The sequence below is a fragment of the Canis aureus genome, chromosome 1 (assembly GCF_053574225.1).
Source record: "Canis aureus isolate CA01 chromosome 1, VMU_Caureus_v.1.0, whole genome shotgun sequence".
Lineage (NCBI taxonomy): Eukaryota > Metazoa > Chordata > Mammalia > Carnivora > Canidae > Canis > Canis aureus.
Window position 1 is genome coordinate 3,481,597 of NC_135611.1, and position 11,379 is coordinate 3,492,975.

Sequence of the window (11,379 nt, forward strand, 5' to 3'; positions counted from 1 at the left end):
TCACACTGTTCCCATCTGTAGTGAGAAAACTGAAGACTCAAGAGGATCAGGTGATACAGCAAGTATGGAGCCGGTTTTCCTTCCCCGTCCTCCCTCCATATTGACCACACCATCCTCTTGCTCGCAAAGGTGGTGCCATGCGGGTGCCAAGAATGATGCTGTCCATCCTGAAAGACTCCCTCATCACCCTCTCCATACCAGAGAGAAATATAAGGGCTTGGTGTTAACTGCTTTCTTTCAATGGTGCCACCCTGCTGTATTTCCCACAAACCACACTTTATTTCTATCTCCAAACAGAAAGGGAATAAAATACTTTTTTTGTTCTATGCTGTTGTTTGCAGCTGCTTCCAAACAATTCTATAGAACTGGCTGATAAGGGTGGAATCTTTTCTTGCGCCAATCCAAACATGAGCATCACTTGTCAGATGCAGCACATCAGGGTGAGTAAGCTGTGAATAAGACACTTGATCCCTTCACAATGTTCTTACCTCCTCTCAAAACAGAATTATTGTAAAGCTATCATTCTCCAGGTTACTCCCATTAATTTCTGTTCCTGTTATCTGCCTCTTTTATGTGTGCCTTTGACTTTCCTCTTCAAATACCACCACCATTTTCATTCATTAAAAAAAAAATTCCAGAGAGGTTCTTTCTCTTCCACCCTCACCATGAAATCCTTGGCTCACATTTTCAACATGTACCTTTTTTTTTTTTTTTTTTTAATTGCTTGACCTTCTCTTCTTGGAGGGCATTGCTAATAATCTTCTCCCCAGACCTCCCGGAAAACAAGAGGACTGGAGGCCTTCTGACACCTTTCAGTGAACTTCTACAAACAAATGCATTTCTATGGTTTAACCTCAGCTTTAACACAAGTTCACTGACAGAATTATGGTTTAACTAATATTTTACAGGACAACAGCATACAAGATAAATGTCTCTTAATAAGCCAATAAAGAAATAGCATTCTCCAAACCAATGACAGATTAATTACACTACTGTTCCAGGCAAAGGAGAAATAAAAGAAAGTCCACATTTAGTTAAGGTGTATCTTTCTATGAGTTGGATCTCAGAAGAGTCAGCTTTGCCAACTAAGAGCTGACATTCAGCTGCCTACGCAAAGCAAAAGTCCCCTATCTCTAGAGCACAATGCTCAGGGAACAAAGGCACTGCTGTTGATGGGCCAGATGATCTTCACGCGGCCACTGCAGAGGGCAGCCTTGCTGTAACAGGATTGAATGCCCTAAGATCCTCGGAGATCTATTTTAGATCAGCAAAAGGTAGCCTTGCCCAGACCAAACACACTTGGTAAATTCTCACAAATTCTCAGGATTTAAAGTTTTAATGTCCGTTATGTTACAGCTGGTCTTCCATATGTTCTTATAGATAAGTCCCTAGCAGCACCCGTCAACAGTTGAGTTACTGAGCGCTTACCAACAACAACAGATGTCGATGACAACATCCTGACACAGCTTCTTCACTGTCAACAAATCTACCCTTAGATCAAAACAACTTCACTTAAGTTATAAACAATCAAACTTAAAATTGCAATAATCCAAAAGATAAGAGATTACCTATAAATCTGGGAACAGTGGTATGAACTCATAGGCTCATCCACCCTTCTGGAGAATGGGCCATGACCTACCATGCTGCATGGGGCTGCAGTTCAACTGAGGTAAGCACCTCTGGTCACTTACATCTTCTGTCCTCTCTTCCCTTTCAACCCTCGCAATCACCTATCCTGTCCTCTAGGGAACCTATCCCCGGGTAAGCCACACTCACTTACATTTCCCTTATAGCATCCTTCTCTTAACTAAACCTGTTTCCACTTTATAACTTAAAGTCCTGGATGATCCTTGGAAACTGTTTCTCCCTCAACACCTTCAAGGCACTTTTGGTAAAAATTTTGGTAACAGCAACAACCAAAAAAGCTTTGGTAACACAACCCCACAGCCTGATTGATGAACCCTTGTTAGGCTCTATCATACGAGCTTCCATTAAACATAAGTGACCTGAATATACCAATTAAAAGACAGAGATTATGAGAGTGGGTTAAAAAAATGTGACTCAACTATACAAAAGGGCATTATACTAATATAAAAAACAATGTCAAAAATTCACTTATGATTCCATTTACACATGAAATGATGAAAGTACAGAGACAGAGAATAAATCACTGGTTGCCAGGGGTAAGAAATGGTGGGGAGTGAGGGCACAATAGTGAGTCTAAGAGAACACGAAAAAAGAGGCCTCTGTGTAATGGAATTTCTGTATCTTGATTTGTGGTGGTGCTTATATGAACCTACACAGAATAAAATGGGCTAGCTCTCTACACTCACATCTTACAACTATCAGTCTCCTGGCTTTGCTAAGGTATAATAGTTACATATGATATAACCACTGGGGAAAACTGGGGGAAGGTACATAGGTACAACCTCCTATTAATTGCAAATTATTTAAAAATAAAAATCTCTTTTTTAAAGATTTAATTTATTTATTCATGAGAGACACACAGAGAGAGAAGCAGAGAGAGACACAGGCAGAGGAGAAGCAGGCTCCATGCAGGGAGCCCGATGCGGGACTTGATTCAGGGACCCCAGGATCATGCCCCGAGCTGAAGGCAGACAGACGCCCAACCGCTGAGCCACTCAGGTGTCCCATAAAAATAAAAGTCTTAAAAACAGTACAGAATTTTACACATGGCACGAGCTCAACCACACAATTGCATTTTGACCGAACAAAATACATTAAATACATACTTTATATGAAAATAACCTACCAAGAAAATGTAAATTATTAGTAAGTAGCAAAGCTACAGAAGATGCTTACACTCTAGTTTGGTGAACTATTTCTGTTTTTCTTTTTTCTTTCTTTTTTTTTTTTTTCTTAAATAAAACATTTATCCTTATTTTAAAGCACGTCTTGATGCACAGCTGGACTAACACAGACATGCATTTCTTGCCTGGTACAGTTCATTTTCCATAGAAGTGGTAGTATAGAATCAGATAAAAAGTAGGTCAGTTTTACCCAGAAGGTTATAACTCTATAGAGCGAAGAAAGATTTCCATCAGATTTGTTTCTTACAGAGGAAAGTATAACAAGTACATCTTGGAGGATATGAAACTTCAGATTTGCCAAAAGAAGTGATTTTTTTTTCCTTGTGCCACAGACACTTCTTCTCTGGATCATATGATTAACAAGACTGTAATGTATGATAGCTAACAGCATGGGTTCAGCCTAATTCTCTGGCTGGTATCTTAATGGCATTCATACTAAGTATTAAGTATTACTCTAATGTGCTATTTGTTTATCCGTATTGTGTTGTTGTTTTTTTTTTCTAATTTGAAGCTCAATATACATAAAATCATAACCCTGTATATAAAAGTCAGCTTTTCTGGAAATACTGCCTTTAAGTTTAGCACTTTATTTTCAAGTTGGTATTTATAATGCATCATGAAGTCAGCCACCTTGAAGAGACCCAAGCAGGAACTTGGCCCCAGTTCATATTCTAAACAACTAAGTATTGACCAGTGTGAGAGTTCAGAGTTCTACCCGTCTGAATCCTATCTAATTTTTTCCAAGTTCTCATTTCTCTGATCAGTGACATCTTCCAAACACAGATATTTTAGTGAAAGGTTGAGCCATAAATTCAGTCAGTTCTGTTTCAGTTATCGGTGCCTTCCAAATTTTCTTTGACACAAATTGCCAAAATTGCAGTGTTTAGAACACACTGGGATCTTTTATTGCCTGGCTCTTATCACAAATGGCTGCCCAAAAACGTGCTTATGAAGGGCATTCCCAAGGAACAAATTAATGTTGCTCTAGTCCTCCCTAGATTTGGTACATCTGTTTTGCATTCCATTATAATTTAAAAATTTCAGGGTAGGCAATGTTCTGGTGCAGTGAAATTGCCAGGGGACTCCACAAAGCCCTAAATGCTGCCAGACAGTTTGAAATAACATGTCAGTGAGTTTGGAAAGACCTACTTTTAGAATACAAATGGGGTGAAAGAGGCTTCATTTACTCTTGAGTCAGGTCTAACAAATGAGGCAAAAGACGCCTATCAAAGACTATGAAAGCAATGGCACATTAAGGCACCTACAGTGAATCAACCCCAACAACTAAAGGTGTTTTGACGGAAAGCCCTATATTTATTGTATGCCTACTCTTTGCCATATGGTATGCTAAGAGCTCTACATACATTACCAGACATCTAAAAGGTAGATATTGTGAACTCCATTTTACTAACGAGAAAACAAGCTCAGAGATAAGGAATTATCTGAGGTCACAGATCTGGTGCATAACAGAATACGGATTAGGTTTTGCTCCTTCTCTATCCCAGGGATCAGCAGAGTAAGTCTGAGGGCCAAATCCCACCTATTATGCCTTTTGGTAAATAAAGTTTTACTGAAAAACAGTGAGGCCCACTCACTCAGGCACAGTGTGTGGCAACTTCTGTGCCACAGAGGAGCTGAGTAGTTGAAATAGGCTCTACGCAAAGTAAAAATATTCGCTACCTGGTCCTTTTCAGAAAAAAATTTGCAGGCCCTGCTCTATAAAACAGACCTTTTCTTTTGAGGTTCTCCTCCATATACCATGTCCCCATGCATTAAAAATCCTAGACAAGTCTGCAGTATGTCCTAAGACAGTGGACATACTTGCACATTCCCAAAGCCAACAGAGACTCAGGAGGGCCTTTTCTTCATAGTTAAATCACCATCAATGAGCAAGAGCCCAGCACACAGCCAATCTTCATTTCCCCTTGAGGCTGTTGCCCAGAGACCCCAACCTCAGAGAGCCACCCCCAGATGACCTGTGTCAGGGGTCAGACTGTTGCACTGTGGAAGCATCCAGACAAGGGCAGGCCTGCAGGAGTACCTTTCCATTGGGCCTCCCTTTCTGCCAGTCTCCACTGCCAGAAAATGTGGCCATCCGCCTTGGATGCCCAGGGCCCTTCCTGTGTCTGGATGGACAGTGGACCTGAATAGCTGAGGACCATACGTGAGCCTTACTCATGGATCACTCACTCCCTGGCTTTGTTTTGGTGGCCAGTGGCTGCTGATGTATGGGACCATTTACATGTGAGTCTGGAGACTGGCAGTCTGGAGATTTATGGCCCTTAGAAGAGGAAGCTGTAAAGTGCCTGACAGAGCAGCTCTAAAAATTAAGACTTCTGTTTCCTGAATCCACAGGCTGAAAATCCTTAAATCCTGCTGCCTGGCTTAGCATTCCTCCTTCTGCACTGAGCTTATTCATGCATAATATGGGGAAAAGAGGACAAGATGGATTTAGTGCAATCTTGTCTGTAAACCTTCCTTACTCTTAGTTCCTGAGAGGAAGTAGAATATTCCAGTTTCATGGGAAGTTCATCATGAAGCCATGTGAGAAGGAGCAGGGTGCAGGGTAAGAGTCATGTGTCCTGACAGCAGCCTACAGTCTCAACAGGCTTGGATGTTCTTGCTAAGCCTCTGCTCTTTGCATCCAGAGAGATCCAGGGTCACATTTTGTCCTTACCGTGTACTTACTGTCTAACTTGGGCCATGAATAAATTCTCTGCGTCTCGGTTTTTCGCTCCACAGCAGTTAATGAAGCAACTTTTGTAGATTGTAGAGCGTTGAACCAAACCTACAATAGTTCCCTTTCTTTCCCTTGCCTCTCTCTTCCTCTGAACTAGCTTAGCCAAGGGTAAGACCAAAGGCCTCCAGACATCTGAAGTAATAAAATATAAAATGGGGAGCACAGGGCTCTAAAGAGCAAAAGGACATTTATTTAGGGACATCGTTAGCTGTTCGGCTTCATTGATCGTTGTCTAACCCGATCTTCTGAAGCCTGGAAGACACTGGCTTGGGGGACTGTTGCTTTCTGGAGCGGGAGGAAGTGTTCTATTCTCTGCTGGGTTCTTTCTGCTCAGAGTCAGGCCCCCTCCAGACCTGTCCAGGGCAAAGGCCAGAGTTCAAGGGTGGAAGTACCGAATCGGGTCAGTGTCCTCTGCCTTTCAGTTTAGACCTAAGACACTGGCTCAAAGAAACGTGACACACCCGAATGGAGAGAAGCAGTAAAAGAGACAATCCCAAATGACAGATAATGCAAATACGTGACACCTTGTCTTTGGCATATTCAGTGTGGGTGCATCCGATATTGCAGGAACGCCAAACGTTTCTAAGTGGCTAAGGTCCCATTCGGCCACAATCAGGTAGCCTCAAATAACCCAACTTCCCGACCCTGACCTGACCCTCACCAGTTCCTTTCCCCTGTCACGCGTGTTTTAATGCTACGTAACTCAAGACTCACCCCCCCCAACTTTTACAAGAGATTCTTCCTTCAAAAAACTGGAACCCTGAAAATAAACCCCGGGGTTCTCCTTCGGGCGCGCGGCCGCCAGGTGGCAGTGGTGTCTGGATCCCCGGCTCCGCCTCGGCCAAAGCCTGCGGAGTCCTGCCGTCGGGGTTCCCCGCAGGTTCAGGAGGAAGCTGGGCCTCCGCGAGGGCGAGTCCTTTACTCGACGTCCGGCGGCGCGTCGGTGGCGGCAGGATGCGCCCTCCCAGCCGCGACGGGGGCCGCTGGGTCCCGCCCCGCGGGTCGGGGGTCGGGGGTCGGGGGGCCGCCCCGGGCCAGCCTGTGCCCTCCCCGCGGGACGCCTGCGCCGCCCCGCCCCGCCGCGGGCCCCCGGTCCCCGTGCAGTCGGGCTGCGGGGCCGCTCGGGGCCGCTCGGGGCCCGGCCTCGGCAGCGGGGAGGCACGAGGACCCACCCCGCGGCCCCCCTCACGCCGAGGCCGCCTCCCCCTGCGGGTCGGACGGAGCCAAGCTTTCCGGGGACCGCGGCAGCTCGGGTCACCGGGCGAATCCCCGGCGGCGGCCGCGTTCCCTGCGCTCCCGGGACGCCCGGCCCTTCGCTCGGCAGCGGGGGTCCCGCCAACCCGCCGACCCACTGCGAGCCCGGGCTCATGGATGACCGGGAATTCGGGGCGCCCTGCCCGGCTGGCGGCGCCCCAAGCCCGCCGGACCTGCTGGGGGAAGGCGCCGGGCCTGGGTGTGCATCCGTGCCCCAAACACAGAGCCGCCGACGTCCGTCGCGGGCTCCGACGCCTCGTCCTCGCCAGCGGCCAGCCCCCGGCTCCCCGCCCTCCCGCCTTCCCGCCTTCCCGCCTCCGGGGGCCTTGCCCCGCCCCGCGCAGCCGCAGACGGGAGCAGTGCGCGGTCCCGGCGCCCCCCGCGTCACGTGGCCGTGGCCGTGGCCGTGGCCCGCCCGCCGCTGGCCGCCCGGAGCATGCTGGGTAAACGTGGCGTCTGCCGCGCCGGCGCCCGGGGCCGCGAGCCCGCTGTTGGTCTCCGTGTCGGCGTGTTCCCGCCGCTTGTCGAGGGCCGCCCCGAGGGGGGTCCGGGCAGAGCGTTCCGGTGAGCCGAGGGCCTGCGCGCGCGGCAGCCAGACAGGGACAGGGACGGCGTGTGGGAGACCGGCGTGGAGGAAGGGGGGCGTCGCGGCGGCGGCCGGCGGTCTCGGGGGCCTTGCGCCGTAAACGCCCGCTAGCCGCGGCTGCCCCTCGTTTCTTCCTTTGCCATCTTAGGTCGGAACAAGGCCTTAAGAGGGAGACGGGCAGAGGTTTCTCGGGGTCGGTTTCAGCTCGGATTCCTTGCCCACAAGGAACAGGGGAAACGGGCCCCCTTAACGGGCAGGGGCTGACAGCGCGACTTACTCTAGTTAAGTCCGGGTGCGCTTAGCCAAGAAGCTGTAGGTCCTCCTCGTGGAGCCGCGAGCTCTCTCTCTGCCGCGAGCCCGCAGCCCGGAGCTTTAGGGGGGAGCGAGAGGAGGACAGCGAGGGCCAAGGGCCGGGACCTCTAAACCCTTCGCTCCAGACCTCCGAGGGCTGTGCGGCGGGGACGCTTCTTTAAACAGAAGGCAGGGTTCGCTAAGAGCCAAGGCCCATTGAGAGGGCTCAGGCAGGGAAGGAAATTTAAATTCCGGTCCCCTAAGCAACCTTTGCACAGAAGCGCTCCTTCCCAAGCTGCATGGTTTTCAGGAGGAGCACGTTCCTCTAGTCTTCTGAAGGCCCGTCTCTCACCTTGCTGGAGGTGCCGCCCCCCCCCCCCCCCCGCAAAGCTCCCCCTTCCACTGCTCTGGGAGGGCCCAGTCGTGCTCACCGAGAATGTTAAAGTTGTAAAAGTAGGATTCCGTGTGTGTGCTCTCTTTCTTCAGGAGTTTTCTCCCCTCAGAAGTTGTAACAGTCCCAAGTTCCACAAAACTTGGATCTGAGCCTGCTCTTGGTTTAAATAAGGCATACAGAGCCGTGAGTACACCCCCATGATAATTGACTGGGGTTCAGGAAGAGACCATGACAACTCTTTTATCGCTCTCTTTAATCAAAGAAGAGAATCAAACTTCATTAACACTGTACAGAGGGATCCCCTCACCCATCTTGCTCCCCCTTCCCTTTGTCCATCTGACAGGCACAGACCCTGGTGAAAAGACCTGAGTGCTCCCAGTGAGGCGTGGGGGTAGGAGGTACTCGCCGGCTGTTTTCTTTCAGCATTTGGTATATGTGTGTAATTTACATGTGAGAAGTATATTCATTCTTACCACTTACACTTAAAACAAGTTGGAGTGAGAGCAAAAATGTGTGCTTTTAAAATTAAGATAAAATACGGTGAAAGTATTATCTATTTTTATCACACCCTTTAAAATGTGTATGTTTATAATAAAGCATTATCAGTGCAGTAATTGGACATGTATATATGAATTCAGTATGTCATTTGGGTAAGTGTCTTTTTTTTTTTTTAATCTAATAGAAGTTTACCTTCAGAAGTTTGGAAATGATAACTTTAAAGTATCCTATTAACAATACCATATCCATACAGAAGAAGGGGAACTGGTGTAGAAAAATATGCTTTCTAACTTGTCCATAGACTTGCCTAAATAATATAATTCCTTAACTCTGAACTTAAGATCCTGTTTGGATTCACTAGCTACTCTTTCAGAATTTAAAGTTGCCTGGGAAGGAGATCACAGGCTGAGTCAGCAATGGGCCATTCACGCCTTCATATGAATTATTCCAGTCACTTCCTTGTCTACCAGCAGTCAGGCCATGTCAGAAATGAAAGATGGAAAGAATGAAAGAAAAGGAATCAGAAATACTGACTTTGAATGATGAGGATTTGATCTGAAAGTGCAGGTTTCATAGGACATTTGACTGAAGGAGCTTGTTGGCACCAAATGAGAAAATTGAAGAAAAAGATGGGAGCAAGAACTCTAAAGACCAAGGCTCTTCTTAACTTTCCTTATTGTCCACACTGTACTCACCCCAGACCATCTGAGGCATCCCATTATATAATAATCTATTTCAGTTATTTCCATAAACAGATGAAATACACTGGAAATGTCAGTACTTGGGCTTCACCTTCTAGATGAATGTATGTTTCTGGAAGTAGCACAGAAGTCCTACATCAGACTGAACACCCTGACTCTTAAATTTGCAATTATGACTGCCTCACTCGTGGGGTTTTTGGAGCTTCAGATGAGAGCAAATCTTTAAATCAGAAAGTTCCAGAATATTAGAGCTGGAAAGATACTTAGAGGATGTGTAAAGCTTCATTTCACAGTCCTGAAGAGTGGGTCAGAAAGACTGCAGGGTGTGAGGATGGGCCTGAAGACAACTGTTACTAGACTTGCATGTCATCCTTTACTTTTAGCCAGGGTCTCAGAGCCTTAGCTTCCCCCCAAGCCTGTTTCCCCACAGAATCCTGTTCTGGGATTGCATGTATTACTTGAGATAACCCATGTGCAAACATGTGCCCCAGTGTGCCACACATAATCATATTAGCACTGAATAAATTTTTTCTCTGCTACTCTTTGTCTCAAATGACAAGGGTAATTGGGTATAGTCCTAACCTTAAAAGAAGTGCAAGGTATATAGGCTTGTATGGGTTGGTTGTAGAGTCTCATTATAATAAAAGCAGACTCCACTCTTTTCCTTAGAAGCAGGAATGGATATAACCTTTAGTTTTCCCCTCTTTTAAAGTTGCAAATATTTAAAGATTTTGGAATAAGAGACAAATTTATCCAAAGGTGGCCCTTTAAGCCAGGCCTTTTTTATAAGTCGCTGCACTTAAAAGGAAATGGAGCTTTTTACTCTGCTATAGAAAAAGTCAGCTGTGCCAGGGATATGGTGGACACAGGGCCCCTCCTGTGGGGGAGTCTCACCCCTGCCTTCAGGTGAGGCTGCTGGAGTCCACCCTCCAGAGTAGGGTCAACTTCGATTGAAATGGACATGCACAACTTTAAAATAGGGCCAAGTCTTGGTCTATTGTTGCAACAGCATTATATTTATTTTGGTGTGATTTTTTTTCTGCCTGAATTTAACTTTAGCAGTGCAGATAAATGTTCCTTGTTACCTTTCTGTTGTGGATTCTGCTAGGTATCACTTTTAAACATATGGCACTTTTTTTTTTCCTTCTTATGTGAGACCACCAAGATTTGTTCGGTTTGTTTTCAGTAAAATATGTCATGGCATCATGGAGTCCTGGTTGCTTTCCTTGGGGACTGGCTTTGGAAACCAAGATCTGCACTGGGTGTGTTCTTTCATTGCTACCAGAATCTCATCATTATTTTAATATACATTTCCCTGGTCAGAGAATTCAAAATTGCCTTATATTTATTGACTTTTCCCCCTTCTATATGTTTTTTAGGATATTTGCCTGTTTTTTTTTTTTTTAAAGTGGGATGTTTGTCATTCTTAATTTGTAAGGAAAATATAATATTAACATTGATATAATTTTAGTACATAGTTATCCTTTTTGGCATTTACACTTATATGATTTTTTGGCATATAGAAATTTAAGATTTTTGGAAGTCAACTATCTTTCCTTTTACTGTGTATTTTAATTTTGCTGTTAACAGCAACCATAGATACTATTCATCTAAATATTTATTTCCCTGTCTTAGGCATTGTCTTTTTTCATTGCTTCTTCTCAAGTTTATCTCTGATTATTCTTGAATTTATTTTACGAAATAGTACTTCAAATTTATTTTACTTAATTGCACAATATTTACCGTGCCACTGATTTAAAATATTATTTTTGTCTTTTTTTTTTAAAGATTTTATTTATTTATTCATGAGAGACACAGAGAGAGAGAGGCAGAGACACAGGCAGAGGGAGAAGCAGGCTCCATGCAGGGAACCTGACATGGGACTCGATCCTGGGTCTTCAGGATCATACCCTGGGCTGAAGGCAGCCCTAAACCGCTGAGCCACCCGGGCTGCCCTGTCTTTATTTTTTGTGAAAACTCAAAGCTGTCTCTTTTGTCCCAGTAATAGGTCTACCTATTCCTGCACTCTGTAACCCACCACAAACTTCTCTTTTAGGTCTTGAAGTGTATCTTTTTGTATTTTT

General features: G+C 45.8%; 2 long non-coding RNA genes across 2 annotated transcripts; one reads left to right on the top strand and one right to left on the bottom strand.

Moving 5' to 3' along the window:
• Positions 1-2,465: 2,465 nt before the first annotated feature.
• LOC144300594 (uncharacterized) lies at positions 2,466-6,428 on the bottom strand. Its single transcript, XR_013367381.1, has 2 exons — positions 6,344-6,428; positions 2,466-5,924 (listed from the first exon to the last, which is right to left on the bottom strand). It is a non-coding gene; the product is annotated as an uncharacterized LOC144300594 (long non-coding RNA).
• A 978-nt stretch (positions 6,429-7,406) lies between these two features.
• On the top strand, positions 7,407-10,673 carry LOC144300622 (uncharacterized). The gene is made up of 3 exons (XR_013367413.1): positions 7,407-7,559; positions 8,779-8,816; positions 8,936-10,673. It is a non-coding gene; the product is annotated as an uncharacterized LOC144300622 (long non-coding RNA).
• Positions 10,674-11,379: the final 706 nt, after the last annotated feature.